A 17,830-nucleotide genomic window follows, 5' to 3' on the forward strand; every position below is an offset into this window, starting at 1 on the left:
TAATACAGGTGGGAAAGGATTACAAAAAATGTGACATGGGAGAATGAATATAGAGTTTTAAAGATGAAGGAGCAACCTCTCCCGGCTTTTAATTGGTAGTGATACATATCTTAGATTTTTCAGAATAGCAAAGGGCACATTTATATAATGAAGTCACGTACATAAATCTGAAAAGTCTGAATAAGAATGCTTCTATCTACTTAGTTTAGAAATCCTCTCTTCCACTCCTGCAACAGTTATTTCTTTCATGTTTCTTTTATAAATACTTTCTAAAAGTCTGCTTCAAAGTAGTAATTTATTTTTTATACAAAGGACTCTTGAAATAGAGTACAAACAAAAAAAGCCAAAAGGAATAATTTCAGTAAAACATAAAAGCACTTGTCCCACTTCCACAGCTACTGGGCAAGATGGCAAAGGAAGTGGCTCTCTAAGATAAACGCTAAATTAATGAATGACCAAATTTAAGATGCAGAATTGCTGAAAAAAGAGATCCCTTTGCTTTAAATGACAGTGTCTTTTCCAGGCTGCAGTACATAACTAAGGCTCCAGTTGTGCAATTTGCACCTTCCTTTTAGATCCCAGGCAAAGTCTCTTCTGCAAGCAATTAACCCCCAAGGAATCTTTACATACTGACAGGTCCCACAGGAGGAATTAAGCTGAATCATATATCTATTGAAGTTAAAGGCAACTCCCCCAACAACTTCACTGGGAGTAGAAACAAGATCTCAATTTTTTTTTAGTTAGAAATGAGTGAAGAGTAGTATGTTTGTGTATGTAAGCTCAAACTAACATAGGCAGCTAATTACTTTCATCTGGGTTTCTTTTTTTTTTTAATATAAAGGATGTGAAATTAGGGTAGGATTTTTCCATTTTTGTATATCTGCAAGCAAATTAATAGTAATAAATGGAAACAGATTTTCCAAAGCCAAGACCTTTGTCGTCTTGGCACTGAAAACGTCCAAGATGACAGAATTAATCACATTGCTAAGAAAAACACTGAAAGGACAGCCTGAGCTAAATTGCTGCATCAACTTCCTGATTTGGCCAGTGAAAGTCCTCACTGCCCACATGCATGAGGCTGGTGTGCAGCTTCCTAAAGGCCCTCCCGCTTGCATTTACTTTGCTGCTGATAAAAGCAATTACTGACCCAAGTGAGAAAAGTTTATCACAGTTTGGTATAAATCACAATACACAACAAACTGTTTTCCCCTCTAATCTTCTTTTAAATGTGCTTTGCAAGGCTGAGCTTGCTCAGCTCTCTTAAACACAGGGAGCTAATTTAGGGAGAGCACAACAACCCAGTGGAGTGACACCATCAATGAGAAATGACCCTTGTGTACCAGGTTACCATTATCCCATCTCTGAGTTGCTCTTACTCACCCACCTACACCACTCCAGCTGCATGCAACTTAATGATGGCTTCAGTCTTTCAGGCTGCTAGAATGCTATTTATAACCCCACGGGGTCTGACTGTGATGCTATTCTTCTTCCCCATCCTCAAGAGGCATTATTCAGACAGCATGACATGGAGAGATGGCTGGTACTACAGAAGAGCAGTTTCCAATAAACAGATCATTGTGTTTTAACATAAAGAAGACTTCCAGTTACCAATTAGGAAGGCTGAATTCCACCTTTATTTTGAGTCTCACAAAGTATAAGAAGTAGGAAGAGAAAGGATTGTGGAGATGAAAAGTTGACAGAAATAGGAAAGAAAAGAGATTAGTCAAGAATTTCTTTCTTTTCTTGTCTTTCTTTTTCCCTTTCACTATATATTTTTCATTTTCTTCTTATCTTTAAAAATGTTAGATTTTCTGTTAGATGGATGTACTTTTAAGTGATATGGACCAGCCAGGAAGAACGGGCAAGATTTCAGACTTGGAGTTGTCCTACTCTGCAGCCTTTTGCTTTCTCTTCCTGTTCTGCTCTAGCTGCCGTCCTTTCCTATGTCACACTCACTGCAGAATCTGATGGCTTTGCAGCTATTCTGTATTTATTTTCCTTGTTCGAAATAATAGCATGTAAAAGTGACTATTAGCAGCTCTTTATCAACCTTCTTCCCCACCCGCTTAATTACCCTGCCATCCCCTCTTCCCTATTCAAAACTGTTCTTCCAAAATTACCTGAGGATATGAAGGTACTTTGTTTACAACAAGGAGGGGGGAAAAAATGGAAAAATAAATACACAGAGAAAGGGTCTTGCGGAGTTTGAAGGCTGAGGACCACCTGCAGTGAGTGAATGAATGTTTCAGACCAGGGGCTGCAGTGAAAGCGAGGAGCATTTTTGTGTGTGAGCCATAGCAAGGGGCCATGCATGGATTTATTTTGTTTTGGAAGGATGATGCTTCTCCCTGGGCTCAGGGAGGAATCACAAGCGGCACTCAGTGCTCACTTAAATCATTGAGCAGTGCTGAAGGGAGGACAGATACAGCAATGCTGCAGAGGCGCAGTGTCCATCAGATACTAGAAAAGTGAAGCAGGTAGTGGACTGTGTTAGGAATGATGCCTCAGTAGTAGAAATTATGCAAAGCTACATAAGATCATCTTGCTTCTCATGCTTATTATAACAAAATAACAGGTCAACAGAATAATTAGCCAGTGTGACACTACAGAAATTCCCACCTGGTTACACTGTGGCTGCAGACCTTAGGTACTTTTGTGCTGGCCAGACCAAAAACCCCTGAATTACAATTACAGCTTTTGATAAGCTCATGAGAGTAGAATAGTGAATATTTCAGTAAGATTAAGAAAAAAACAAACAGGTTGCTCTTGGTGGGAAGGACTGGGGCATCCTGTTGTTAGGAGGTTCCTAGGTAGTATTGATTCATGGCCTTCAAGAACCACACAGTTGCTTGGGATTTATTTCTCAATTTGTACCAATACTTTTCTTTATTTAGTCTCTCTCCAAAATTACAAACTTGTTATCTTTGTTACAGTCTGAAGAAAAATTAACATTCATGGCTGTATTTCTTTTGCCAGATGATTTAATTACCCTCTCCACCATGTTTCTCTTTCAGACAAAAAAAAATCATCTTGAAATTCTACCTTTAGTTTGTCAATTTCTACTTTTTGTTTGAATTTCCTCTATCAAGAATGCCTTGGATCTGAAAAGCAAGGAAAGAATAATCTGAGCAGAGCAGGTGACAAGGGCTACAACAACATTTATGTGGTTGGTCTTTCACTAACATTTGTTCTCTGAATTTAGCCAGAAAACTTCAAAGCAATTACAAACCTCCATCTAATAGTTATCATTCAGTTTTTCTGCTGTTGTAGTAACAAATTTTCTTCATTATTAGTACTAAACTCAAAAATATTTTTTAAAGCATGGATGATCACATTAAGCAAACTGTCTGTTCATTTTGTCCAGAAAAGAAGTTACCTAATTTTAAAGATGCAGAAAAAACACAATGCCACTCACTTGAAAATTTGTCTGGACAGAGAATCAGACAAAAATTTATAAATTTTGGACTAGCTTACCTAGAGTTGTTTTAAAGAGATCCATACACATTAAATTAGAACTTTTTATCTGCAGTATACCTAAAGAAATCTCTTGCAGTCTTATGTTTTTTGTAATATTTCAATTGTTTCTAGAAGTCAATACAAATAACACATATTGACTGCCTCTGTAAGCCATGGCAGCTTCACAAGTTAGTCACATTTTGATAGGAAATCAGATTATTTTTAAAATCAGAACTCTGTAGTTATGCAACTTCCTTCCTATTAGAACAGCAAGGAAGAAATTCTAGCTTTAGTAGCCTGAGATGGAGTTAGTTATGTATATCTATGGTACCAAATTACATAACTGCCTGAAGTGGGGGAACTGGAAGCAGTGCACCAAGTTTTATGGCCATTGGTTCAGACACCCATATTCCTATAACTAGTGGTAAAACAACTCTGTATTCTTTTACCACCAAAAGTAATGGTAAATTATCTGGAAAAAGGGAAACACCCATTTCAGGCAGGAGAGATGTCTTTATGACATCTTCCCTGGGGCTGGAGAAGACAGATTCTGGATTTTGTTTCTTTCTGACCTTGGCAGTTCAGCATACTTTTCTCAGCTTAAGTGCCATATGTGTAAAATATGTGATGATAGGGGTAGTGCCTTATAACCTATGGGTCTGCAAGGACCAATCCATCAATGCTCCTCTGGCACTTTGATGCTTACAATGATGATAGCTATAAAAAGCGTACACATAGGGAAAATAATCCATTATCTACCCGTGCAGAGGACAAACCCTAAATTCCATTTTTTGAAAGGAGTTGAGATTCAAGTGGCTGTTTCAATTTTCAACTGACTATTTTGATGATGGTCCATTAATCTTCTAAACTGGAGTTTGCAGATTTGGCTAATAATTTATGTCTTCTAAGAGCACAGGATAGCCCTGAACCTGAAAGATTACATATAGGCTTACTAAAAAAGTTAATTTATGTTGGTGAGCTGTCTTTGCTCTGGTTCCTGTCAGTGACACTGTCATTTTTAAAAAGTCCTTATGCTTCAGGTTCAGAAAATCAATTGAGGAAAACCTTACCAGCCATTCCCTCAACATTCTGGGGTACATAATTAAGCTACTAAGCTGGAAATATGAGCCATGTTTCCAGTTCCAGTACGAAAGGGAGTCAGTTTGCACAAATTCTGTCCTAGGGTCTGTCTTTTATCTAAGCAATACTGAATAGCTGAGCCAGATCTCTTCCCACCTCTTGCCTTTCATTACATAATTTAGCAAACTTCATTTCTATGCCAGGAGAGGAGTGGCTGCCTTTTTGTCTCGTTACCACACAGTGACCCAGAGATGCTGTTGCTCCCCACAGATCACCTGATCCTGTTCACATCATCTCCTTTGATCTACCTGGTCTCTGACTACGAAGGTAGAGTTGGTGCTTCCTGCCAATCTAAGAGCATGCTACCACCTAAAGGGAGAGATGCTGGCCATGCCTTCTGCTTTTTCCTGCCAGGCTGTGAGCTGAAGCAGCTCCCCTGGCTGCACCCGAGCTGTTGCTGGGCAGGAGGTGGAAGTAAGCATCCAAGGGCAGGGGGGAAGCGCAGGAATGAGGGTGGAAATGCTTTCCACAAGCAACAGGACTCCTGAAATGGGTCCAGACTTGAAATTTTTCTCAGGATCTTCTCAAGAGTGCTGTGTATTGGAAGGGGCTGGGGAAACATGCAGTTGCCCTCAGCAATTCCCCATGTGTTGTTTCTGCCACAGGGTGCCAGAATGTGTGGGTGGGAGGTGGGTGTGTGAGTGGTGGTGCTGGGTGGGTGCGTGTAGCAGGTTCATACAAGAGACACAAAAAATCTCCGAATTCTGGGGCAACATCACAAACAGTAAGTATATTTCACTGTGTGCTCTGGAAAAGCAGGGAAATAATTTCTCCAGAAAACAGTTAATGTAATTTTTTATGATGCATTGTTGTGTCAGACTCAGAGATTATGATCAATCATTATGGTAAATAGACATTTTAAACTGCTTTGTATTCAATCTCTGATTCAGTTTAAATTCCAGCTTCACCACAAAAAAGTAAAAATATAATCACAATGCACAGCAATCAGGATTGCTGTGTACCTCAGAACAATCATTTGTAAAATAACTCAGTAAGGATGCTGCCTAACTCTTTTTTTGATGCAGCAAAAATCTTGGCAGGCCAATCTATACTTGAGTAGTTTATTCAGTCTTATTGGTAGGATGAACACTGCATAGAGGCTAATATTTAGTATTGTGCTGGAATCAGTTGGTTTAAAGCCTGTTTTCACCAGTCTCTGCAGCAGCAGGGAACAGGGCCTCCCTGTCTGTGCCTGCAGCCAAACCATATGCAGCATATGTTCAGCTGAGGCACTGCTGACACCCCCTGTCAGCATCTGGTAATTTTCCTAGCAGCGACAAGACTTACATGAAAGTTTTAACTCTGAAAGTCCTGAAGAGCCACAGACAGTACATTCCAGAATAATTGTTTTAACCAAAGAGCCAGAGGTGCACCCTTATAACCAGCCAATTTCAGCAGGCTGCAGCATCATCTTTATTCTTCACTGTACCAGGCCAAAAGATTCTTTGTTTGTGAGAAATCCTGCTGTTGTTCAGCTCATAAGCAGCTCTTGCTCAGTGCTCAGCCCTCAGAGTCACAGATACTGCTGCCTGAGAAACATTGAAATAACAATCATGCTGCTCCATACACAATATTCTGTGGCTTGATTTTCCAACACTTAATCAAAGTACATCATACAAATAAAAACTTGGAAATTATTCAAAATCGACTGTTACACCTTTCACTGTTCCAAAGGCTAGGAAACCCTTCCTAAGGTTTACAGTAAGACGCCACGACTAAATCATTCAGCATCCCAATGAAGCATATTCTCTTTTCTCTCTTCTGAGTCTTGCTCCTCTCATTGCCTGGAGCACAGCACTGTTACTAGTAGAAACCAACAAGCAATTTTTAGCCAAATCTCATTTTACTGGAACCTCTAAGCTTTTGAGAGCTTATTAGTTCAGATTTAACCTGGTATTAAATGAGAGAGAGTGAAATCCAGGCTTTATAGCAAGTATTAAACAGCTTTGCTAACACATAGCAATTAGCATACGACCAAGTCCAGGCTCATTTCACTTAAACCAGGAACTGTTTTCCCAGGGAGGCTATTGAGTACTTGTGACTACTTTCTGCTGCAGTATTCTTACATGGAATCATGTGATGCTTTCATCCTATGCTGAGAGTTTTGGAAAATACTTCACTGGCATCAACAACCCACTTTTGTTCTCATAAACTTCTACCTATTTCCCTTCATGGGTAAACAACTCTTAACTTTTAAATTGTTAGCTTGGCTAATTATGCTTAAAGTTACAGAGAAACCTCTCTAATTTACCAAAGACTCCCAAAAGCTCAGTTTTGTTTGGGTTTTTTGCTTATTTCCCTAGAAAAGCACAACAGCCACCTTGACAGCCATTACTCCAAGAAAACTGGCAGTCAGCAAGTTGCTTAATCCTCAGTTTCCTTGCTGATTTCAGACGGCAAGTTCAGTTAGAGTGCATTGCTAGAGCTGTGATCTTGCAAATGGTTTAAGTAGGTGATTCTCTGTTGTTGCATGCTTAAAATCACACTGATCTCAAGAGATAATCTACAATAAATGTGTGTGCACCTAATAGTTAAACTGGGGGAGTAAGGGCAAAGGCCAACAGCGTGATTGTTTATTTTAAAAAGATACGTTTATTAGCGCACAAGTGTACTTGAATTAAAGTGAGACTGCTCCAACAGTTCTTAGAGCAGAACAGTGCCTTTGGCTTTGGCCAGCCTTAAGCATAAGCCTGAAAGTAAAATTCAGGTTATATTTGTATTTCTGAATTTCTGTTTAGAGATGAAATCAAAGAGTATCTCCTTCCCTGCCTAGCAGGAAAGGCAGGAGCTGCCATTTTGGAAGTAATTTGCCTTGTTTGTGGAATTAAAACACATTACTTAAAGCTTTCAGGTCCTGTCTTTTTCCTTGCAAACAATGGGAGATTATTGTTTTTATCTGCATACAAAGCAGTGAGAACAGCTTTTTAGAAACAGTATGTTACAACACTTTTTCAATGCCAAATACGTTACAACACAGACCAATGGTGCCGTCTTCTGAAAAAAGTTTTGTAGAAAGATAATAGTTAATACTGTAATTTGCACAGGCTACACTGTAGTGTGATCACATTAAGATACATTTAGTCACTCCATATTTCTCCTGGCTTCTCAAAATGTACACAACAGACCAGCTTAGTAGCCTTTGGCAAAGTCTGCCTTTCAAAATTTCTGAGTGACAGTGGAGGACAGCGCTCCAGCCCAGTGCCATCAGGGATGACACACCAGTACACACAGCCACCAGTGGCTCAGTTCTATGGCTGGATGGGATTCTGCCCAAGGAAGGTGGGTCCAGGAAGCTGGAGTAATGCCAGGGAATTTGCCCCCCAATGCCACTGCCAGTGGGATCTCCTTAAGTCAGAGTACAAGCAGTCAGTTGCGCAGTGTGTGAGCTCCACAGAATAATGCCCAAATGGCTTTGCTAGATAAACTGCACAGATTATCTGCAACTCTGAAAACCATATACACATTAACAGGGGACAAACCACACTGCAGCCAACACACAAAACTTTAGATATTTTGATATTAGTCTCAGTCATGGTTTTGCACTTAACTGGAAAAACTAATAAAACCATAATTATAAAACGAAATTAATTACCACCATATATACCTAAATGGTTTTGCCTTCCAGCAGCCACTAACTACAATGTCAGCCCTTGTGGATAATATTTAATCTGCATATATGAAAATCTATTGCACAAAATATTGTCCGGTTATAGTACAAACCTTGTTCCAGGAAACCTGCTTGGTTTTTTGAAAGAGCTTGTTGTTGCCTGGATTCTGGGCTCAGTTTGTTGAGCCCCCTGTAAGCCTTTAAATGCCTCTGGGAGGAAAAGGGACTCAGCATGATCCACAGTCAGTACCTTGTGGGATTGAGCCTTAAGTTAATGTATAACAAACGGCTGCACAGCAGTGTGTGAAATCAGCAAGTTAAACATGCACTTGGAATAACTGTAACACAGAAGGAAGAATATTTACAGGACCATTTGATTAAAATCTTTGTCTTGAAGAATCTTGTATGCAGCATTCCTATATATTTTCCAATAAAAAGATAAGGTTTGGGAGTGTGCTGATGAAAGTAAAATTAAGTAGCCAAGGCAGAAATAATCTAAAGTTGCAACCAAAGCCTTCTAGTTAAATATGGTGCAGACTGTGGTCTGGTTATTATCAGCTGGAATCTACCCTGAGCAAGCTGCACCTGACAGCAAGGACAAAATGGATGACCCAGAATGGTTCACACTGAATACATATCCGTGAAAGTGAAAATAACAAGGAACCTCAAAACTTTATCACGCAGCTCTAATACTGGCAGGTGTCAGCAGCAGAGCCAAATGCCAAAATCATACCTGGTGATACTGAAGCAGATGAAAGAGGCAGAACTCAAAGGTACATTTATGTCTCCGAGAGCTGCGAAGTGGCACAGGGAGGCAATGGGGCGGGCAGCAGGCACTGCTGGCGGGGAGCAGAGCTATCCCAGTGGCAGAACAGCGTGGAACAGCAGATAGATGCCTGCCAGAAATGCGCCAGGGACATGCGCCTCCCTGCTTTTCCTGCCTGGCCTTCAGTGGGGGTGCAGCTCCACTCTCCCAGAGACCCACGTGAATCCCGAGAGCCGGGCACCACACACAGAAATATGGAGTGCCCCTGGCTTTATGCTCTCCAGTCAGAAGGACCTGTACAGCTCTCTCCTGTACATTCCTGTGTAGAAGACACAGTTCTGTGTTACAGAAGATCTGCTGGAATGTGATTCAATCTTCCCTTTTTCTCCATAGAAGATATAATCAACTTTCAATTGCATTTTTTTCTGAGTTAGAAAGATGTGAAGAATAACTGCAATTGTGAATGCAAGAGAACATTAATTCAAAGAGAAATTAATTTCTGTCTAGCAGTTCTCATAGTTATTCCACAAATAATCAAAATGAGAATCTTTAATGGCAATACTATATTAATTTCTTAAAAGTGGAAATGCCAGCAGATTTCCTTAATAATGGGTTTACGTATCCAATATAATTTTCAAAAACTAATTAATAATTTATAATGAAGAACAAGGCTTCATATTATGTCTCATGCAATAATCTGAAACTCATACATTATGGAACTCCCTATTTCTAGATAAATTCATTTTAGCTGAATGCTCTGCTGGGATCCCAGTACCAAGAAAGTTAACTGTATAAGAGGATAAAGGCAGAACTACAGCTCCACAAGGTCTGGCTTATGCTCAAGGCCTTCACTAAAAAGGAGGAAGCAAACTCCTCAGAGCCATGCTCTTCTCATGCAAGACTGGGCTTTTACAAGATTAGGCTTTCTGAGTCAGACACAAGGTCCACAAAAGTTGCGGGGACTTTCCACTGCTTCTATAAATCTGCAAGTAAAGATAATTAAAAAAACTAAGTTCAAGCAATTTTCTTGGTCTCAAGTCACTCATCAGGGTGCACATCTAGAGTGTTGACATGTAAATATTGATTTTGATTATATGGTGCTGGGAGGGGAGAAAATGAAGAAAATACTAAATATATCATTTTTGTTTGAAATTTTAGGAGAAACTGAAATGTGAATAATACTACATTGCACAAATTGATCTCCAGTCAATCTGCAACTCACAGAATAGCAGGCTGAGCTGAGGTTGGAAGACACCTCTGGATACCATCCACTCCAGCTCCCCTCACTGGAGGGTGGAGGTTGGAAGACATCTGTGGAGATCACCTGGTCTAGCTCCCCTGCTCAAAGCAGAGTCAGTTAGACCAGGCAAGCAGAGCTGTGTCCTGTCAAGTTTTAAATAATATTTTGAAGTCTACAAGGATGGAAATTCCAGAACATGTGTGGGCAGCCTGTTCCAGTATTTCAGCAATTTCAGAAATTTCCTGTATTTCAGTTTGTGCAGATTGTCTCTTGCCCTTTTACTGGACACCGGTGAGAAGAGTCTGGCTCTGTTCTCATTATCCTCTTTACTGTTTCAGTCCCATCAGGCATTTATGCACATTAATAAGATCCCCTCAGCATCCTCTTCCCCAGAATGAATGATCCCAGCTGTCTCAGCCTCTCATCATATGTCAGATGCTCTAGCTGTTGTAACAGGTACTACTCCTAGTTTTATATCCCCTGCAAACATGCTTAGGGTGCAGTCCCAACAAGAATGATGACCAGTACTGGCCACAGCACTGGTGTCTGAGACACAGCATTAGTGCCTGGCTTCCAGATGAACTTCATGTCATCGATCACACATCTTAGAACCCAGTGGTTCACCCAGTTTTACATCCCCTGACTGTCCACTTGCCTAATCCAGGCTTCTTCAGCTTGCCTGGAAGCATGTTATCAGAAACGGTGTCAAAAGTTTTGCTAAGACCCAGTGTTCTCCCCTTGTCTTTGGAGTTGGTCATTTTGTTTCTGGGAGGCTATCAGCTTGACCAGGCATGATTTCCCTTTTGCAAATCCACGCTGACTACTCCGAACCACTTTCTTGTCCTTCATATGTTTGGAAATGGCTTCCATGAAGATTTGATCCACCTCCTTCCTGGGGACTCAGCTGAGCCCCAGATTACCCTATACTTTCCCAGCTCTTCATTCCTATTCACAAAGGCCACCCTGTAACCTCCACAGACCAAACCCTACCATGTAAACCCACTACACTCTTGTATTCTTCCATTTTATGTTTAAGTTATCAGGAGTTCCTTGTTCACCCATGCAGGCTTCCTGCCATCATTGCTTGATTTCCTGATTGTAGGACTGGAGCATTCCAGAGGTGATTCTTGCCAGTCAAGAATCTTGACTACCTATCTTGACTCCAAGATATTATACCATAGAAATCTTGCAAGGACATCCCTGAAGAGGCCAAAGCCTGCCTCTCGATCCCATGGCTGTGATCCTGCTATTTGTCCCGTTCCCTCCTCTAAGAGTCTTGTACTCCATCACTATGGGTCACTGCAGCCAAAGCTGCTCCCAGCCTTCACATGCTCAGCCATGTATTCTTGTTGGTAAGCTCAGGGAGGTCCAGCAGAATGCTGTTTCTCATTGGCCCCTCAGTTGCCAGGGTTAGGAAGCTATCCTCAATGCACCCCAGAAACCTCCCAGATTGCTTGTGCCCTGCAGTGTTGTCTTTCTGGTGAATATGGGAATGGTTTAAGTTGCCCCTGACAACCAGGATTTCCATCATGAGGTGGTTTAACATCTGGTAATAGTCATGCAGCTGCAGAATTTCTGTCTTTGATTGCTCCTGGCTGGAAATCTCTTACATTTTCAGAGGACTGTTTCCTCTCTGGAAATTACTGTTCCATTTTGCAACCACTGCCAGCAGTCTCAACCAAAGCTAAGAAGTCTTAAGAAGGCTTGGACACTAAACACACAGTATAATTTTCATACTGGTGACCTGAGTTTGAACATGTTAACAAAACATTATATCTTTCCCATGCTGTATATGCTCCACAAGTACAAGAGTTGTCTTTCAGGCCTTTCTCCCGCTACCTTTTGCTATCTCAAAGCTCAGTTGAAAAATGTGGAAACACGGAATACACAGTTCACCTACCAACAGTTCATGCCGAATCTTCTACTATGATCAGAACACAGCAAAACAGCAATAAAATAAATTGGAAAAAAAAAAAGAAAGAAGACAAAAGTAAGCATGTCTGCATGTTGCTGTATCAATTACATTAAGGATTCTCAGTCTTAACAGCCCCACACAATACAATACAAAGCAGGCTCTGAAAGAAGGGCAATTCCCCCTGCAAATATTTAGGTTAGCAACTGCAAAGTAATCCAGGCACAGCACTATTCATAAGGCCAATTCATCACCAGGTCATACAAGGCAATTAGGCCTGGACACTAGATGTAGAGGGGAGCAGATTAACAACCACCAAGATGTTTTAAGTGATCCTGGTTTATTTTTAACAATATTTTAAAGCCTCTGAGAAGATTAATTCCTCAGCCCATGCCTCTGCATTCCCTTGCTGCTGCCAAGGTAAAATGATGTACTAATTGAGTTCTCAGCGCAGGAATTTTCTTTTTAGGACTTGGGAGTGACTGGTTTGATGCTGCTAATGTCAGTGTACAAAAAACACCACTTTCCTCCACCCTAAAAGTTTGATTTCTTTGCAACAGTATGAAAAGGTTCCTACAATTTTCTCTCTTCCTTATTATCTTTTTCATGCTCTCATGCAGAAAAGACACAGTAGATTACATCCATAAAAGCAAAACCTGCTAATGTATGTTCTTCAATCGTGAGACCCTGTTTCATAGGGAAGATTGTAAAACCTTCAACAAGTACATTATATACAAATGCAGTATTAACAGGATAAATGAGACAGTTTCTTACACTGAAGATAAAATGCAGCTAATAGAATAAAATACAATAAATATATCTATTGTGAAACATAGCAGATAAGATGTCAATATTTAAAACTAAAATTAAAAAGTACACTGGAAATAAATAGTGAAATATCCAGGACAAAGTCTTTAGCCTTAGCTCTGAATTTTGTTCTCAAGAGAAAATTGTTAGGAAGGATCTGCTGTCCAATTAAATTGGACAAAAGGCCATCTAACTACCTAAGTGGCTTAAGGAGGAACAAGAAAAAATATGAACACAGAAAATTTTCCCTTTCCATTTCCTAGGAGTCTACAATTTAGAGTCGTCCTAAATCACAGGCTGCATTCAGAATACACTTTTTTCCAATCCTCTTGGGACAATTTTCCACAAATTTTTCTGCTTCCTCTCTGTTTGCATTAATTCTTTTGATTCTATATCCTCATATTTCACTGAATTTCCAATAATTATTTCCCACAGCTAACTGGTACCCCAAGTGAAATATATTCCTTTGGTTTGATTTTAATCTCCTGCCCAGGTGATGCCATGTCTATTTGAAAACTGAGTTGCACCAGAGTGCTGAGAGCTGGGTGCCTCCAGCCTCCCAAATATGGGTATTGAACAAACAGGAAGGATGGATTGCCAGGAGAAAATGAGAAAAGACAGCACAGCTGGCAAGAAAACATATAGGCAAACATGCAAGTTAGGTTTCTGGACTATTGCCTAAAGATTTAAATGGTGGTCATACTTGCTTCTTGTACCTTTAGGAGGGGATTCCTGTTTTTTAAAATCTCAGTGACTGTTATACATAAATTATAAACAAATAATTAATTCCTTAGAAGCATGATGCTCTCAATCTTTTATTTTCTTGCTTCTCTACATGCTTCTTGTATTTTATGCTGTCATTCATGTTTTAAAGTAACATATTTAACTCCGTTTTCTTACAAGCTGCAAAGTCAAAGCCCTACTGCTGAATGCCACCTGTTCCCCAAAATTCACTTGTTCTCTCTCAGCAGCCAGTGCACCAGGAAGTATAAATTCCATGTTAACCTTTTCTCCAGTGTGTTCGACAAGTGTGTGACAGTGAGGTATTTAGCAAACTTGGCTATTTTCTTCCTGGATAGCTAAGCTGTTCCATCAGCAACATAAAAATGTTTAAACAACACAGCAACAAACCATGCACTGTGCCAAGTTCATTGTTGGGAGGTTACTTTTAATTACAAGGTCCTGATTAACACACTGGAACAAGGCAATAACTTACTTCAAACAGTTCCAAATCATTGTACTTAAAAATGCTGATCCTTGTCATAAGCAAGGACAAGTGACAAAACCAAAAGAAAACTGTTTTGGCTCTGAGTGAATTCCAAGTTACATGACAGAACTTTGCAGAAACCCAGTAATCTATAAAAGCCAGCTTTCAAACATTAATGTTGTAGTACCATAAACAGCCAAACTCTTCCCCTTAGTAGCCCAAATCTCAAACTGATGGCATCATTCAGAAACTTATTTTTAAACAAGGTTTCTGTACAGGATTTTCCTTTTTAAATCTTGAATTGATTTTTTTATTATGCAACCTAGCATGACTTCCTCCTCTTTCTCCTCCTATTCCTTATTATCATTATCATTATTATTTAAATCCAGTTTATTTAGTCTGTTAACTGACAGAACCATTTTACTCACACATTTTTCCCAGAAGCAGCATTATCTTTTTCTTAGAAAAAGCATTCTGGTTGTAATTCAGTCTCTGCAATTGTATTAATGCAGGGACAGATCCTGGCTTTATTTGAAACTCTTAGCTGCAGTTCTTCCCTGTGGAAGTAAAACATGAAATTACCATATTTAGGACCTAGTTGAAAATACAAGAGAATAAGGAAGTGCGCTTCTCATCATAGCAGTGTTAAGCATGGTAAAAATGAATCCAGAAGCTTTTGTAGAGAAGTTTCCTTCCTTAGAAAGAAGAAAACAACTGACAAAATGTGGGCTAAGCTGAGCAGCTTCTGCACTGCTGCCTCAAGAGGGTACCTGGGTGAGTTGCTGAACATCTGAACTTTGAACATTGCAACAGACTCTTACTTTCTATTGCCACACGTGCATGAAAGCCTCCTTTATTTTCTCATCCCAGGAAACGGAAGCCATATGAAAGAGAACACCTTCAGAATACGTAAGCAGTGCTGGCAAGATTAATCTAGAGCCATAGATTTCAAATAAAATAGAAATCACTGGGATGATTAATTTGTGAAAATCTCTACTCCTTAATTTAATCAGAAAACAAATTATAAATGTAACCAAGAAAAATGACCAATTACTTATTAAAGCTAATAGGGTGCAGCTGATAGGGCCTAGTAGTTAAAGTCAAAGTTACTTTTAGCTGGAGTTCGATGGGCGAGTCCAATAGGATGGTTTGGGTGAATGAAAGACATGAGTTGGTTTTAAATAAGACAGGTGGTTCTTCCACACCTATTAACTCTTACTTGATGCTACCTGTGCAGTGGGAAGTTGGCCTCCCAATAGCAGTGCTGGTGGCCAGGAGCTTATGTAAGGGAAGCCTTCTGTTGGAAAGCCAGGTTACAGCGTGGTTTAACTGGTCTCGAATTTGTTTAACAAAATTAACCAAATCCAGTGTGTTTTCAGAGACCACAAAGTATTTCCATAACACAAAATAAAAATATGAAAAAAAATACAGAAATGCCAAATTTGGCATTCTGATCATGTAACACAAATGCCAGGAGAGATCAATGAACCTTGCCTTGAAGCCAAGCAATGGTCGCACAGACTGCGCTGTAACTGCAGGTCAGGTACTTTCCAGCTGAGTCAGGTAGAGAGGGCAGATGTGACACAGCGACAAACATCTCAGACATAAGTGATACTGTCCAAGTGTTAATCTCTCACCTCTCCCTGCAAGAGCTAGCACACAGCTTGGAGGAAGTTGTGTTTATTAGCAGGGATTGAATTTGCTCCTGGTTGGAGCCAGGCTAAATGAGCTCCTGACAAAGTAGGTACCAGCCTTTCTCTGCAGTTCTCGTGTGCTGAGTGTCCTCAGTTCTCCTGCTGAACCTCAGGCTCAATGGAACTGTTAGATCAAAGAACTAATCAAAACAAGCTCTTCATTACTGTTGTATCCATTTATGATCAACCTACTTCAGACTCAAAATATTCTCATAAAACATGCACAAAATTTAGTCAAATTCAAATTCAAAGGTTGCTATGGAACATGTGGTGAGAGCAGTGCTGAGAAAATTGACTGTTTCAAGGATTAAGCGGATCCTGAACAGAGATCTTAGAACAAAGATGGATTTTGAAAAAAATTTTGGTGCTTTTCATTAGCAAGAGGCATAACATTCTTATTCCCTTCCATTTTGCCTCCAGGAAGACAAAGAAGGGAAAGAGACAGTGGAATATTAAATGATGTAATACCTCAGACACATAATTCGTCTTAATGATATAGGTGCTTTCTTTGTTAACTGGGCACTCTGTGCCAGCAGTATAAGTACATAGAGATTTAGGAGGCTCTGTCTGTTCAACAGATGGCTGCTGAAATTTGCACTGCACTTGCAGCTTGATTAAAACTGTGTGACAAGTAACTCTCCTTATCACAATAATTTGTATTATAATCTGTTGTCATGGCTTCAAGTAATGACACTTTGAGTAGCAAAAGTAAGCCATGTTTTGTGTTCCTATTGGATCACCATTGTATTTGACTAATATGAATTGGAGGCTTCAGACCCATAAACAATTTTCCTTCTGTTTAAAATAATCCAGCTAATACAAGTGAAACAACTTCTCCAGAACTGCATACCTACATACAATGTTAATACTTTCAGAACAACAGCAAAATCAAATTCTCAAAAGACCAAATAATAGAAAGGACTGTCTCTCTCCCAGAACAGAACACTAACCAAAATAAGACATTTCATGTGCATTAGCAGGGACGGTTAAATACAGACTGATAACCATGTGACTACAGAAGAGAAAATGTTATGCTTGTATTTGTAAAGGAGGAAGTTTGCCTGGGAAATTCAGACTCTAGTCTGAATCTGAACTTCACAAGACTTTACAGTCAAATCTGAAGGCAGGATTGGCTGAGATGTAGGGAGCTCTGTTCCAAGAGAAGAGGAATAATGTACCATAAAGAAATTGATAACAGTAAAGAGGAGTGGTAGCTGTGCACAGTGAAAAGAAGAAGGTTGAGCAATTTCTGGGATGAATCAGGGAAGAATCAGGAAGAGGAAAAAGTGATGTGGTGGTCTTTATGAATGAGGCCCAAAGAGATCACTCACTGAGCCTGTAATTAAAGAGGCCTTTGCCTCTACAGGGATGCAGGACTGTCGTTCCCTGAACAACAATGACCCCTTCTTCCTGTCTTAAGTTTAACAGGTCTGTTCTATATGGAGCTACAGACCAGGAATCAGTGACAGAAAACACAGTTATTGCAGAGTAACACGTTTTTATAGAGGAATAAACCTGGTTTTATAGAAGAATAATGAATTCTGCATAATTTTTGTTTTTAGGGGGAGAGCAAAAAGTATTTGGGTTTTTTCCTTCATGGATTCTTTTACACAAGGTCAGTATGGCTCAGCTGATGGCCCCAAGAATCAATTTGGCTTGCTTTTTTTCCCAAAATTCATAAGCAAAGCATACAAATAAAGCTGCAAAGCTCTTCCAGTCTCTGCCTCACTCAGCACAGAGCTGCTCAAATGGGCACTCTTAAAGCCTTGAGATCCAAAGTCACACCTCTCCTCACGCACATAGGGTTTAACACGCAGGAGCTATTTAAACTCTTCCAGGAAGGTCAAAGGGAAGACTTACAACCAATATAACATAATACCTTTCATGTTCTCATTACCTGCCTACCACATCTGGTACCAGTGTTTTGTCCTGAAGATCATATGTGCATGTTTGTCCTTGTGTGTATACAGTAATCCATCAGAGCATTCTTAGATTAATACA

At 39.9% G+C, this 17,830-nt stretch overlaps 1 protein-coding gene across 7 annotated transcripts in view; it reads right to left on the bottom strand.

Annotated features, from left to right (window-relative positions):
* The window catches only part of SPATA13 (spermatogenesis associated 13), a 158,827-nt gene that overhangs the window by 50,139 nt on the left and 90,858 nt on the right, over nucleotides 1-17,830 (bottom strand). The window contains exon 1 of one of the 7 annotated variants that reach the window (XM_014263909.3): nucleotides 8,937-9,098. The exons of 5 other annotated variants lie outside the window; for them this stretch is intronic. The gene's annotated coding sequence lies outside the window, so the exon portion shown is untranslated. Of the gene's footprint in view, nucleotides 1-8,316; nucleotides 8,462-8,936; nucleotides 9,099-17,830 lie in introns of those variants that run through there. One more of the 7 variants, XM_074535248.1, reaches the window with a different exon arrangement.

The sequence above is a fragment of the Zonotrichia albicollis genome, chromosome 2, assembly GCF_047830755.1.
Source record: "Zonotrichia albicollis isolate bZonAlb1 chromosome 2, bZonAlb1.hap1, whole genome shotgun sequence".
NCBI lineage: Eukaryota > Metazoa > Chordata > Aves > Passeriformes > Passerellidae > Zonotrichia > Zonotrichia albicollis.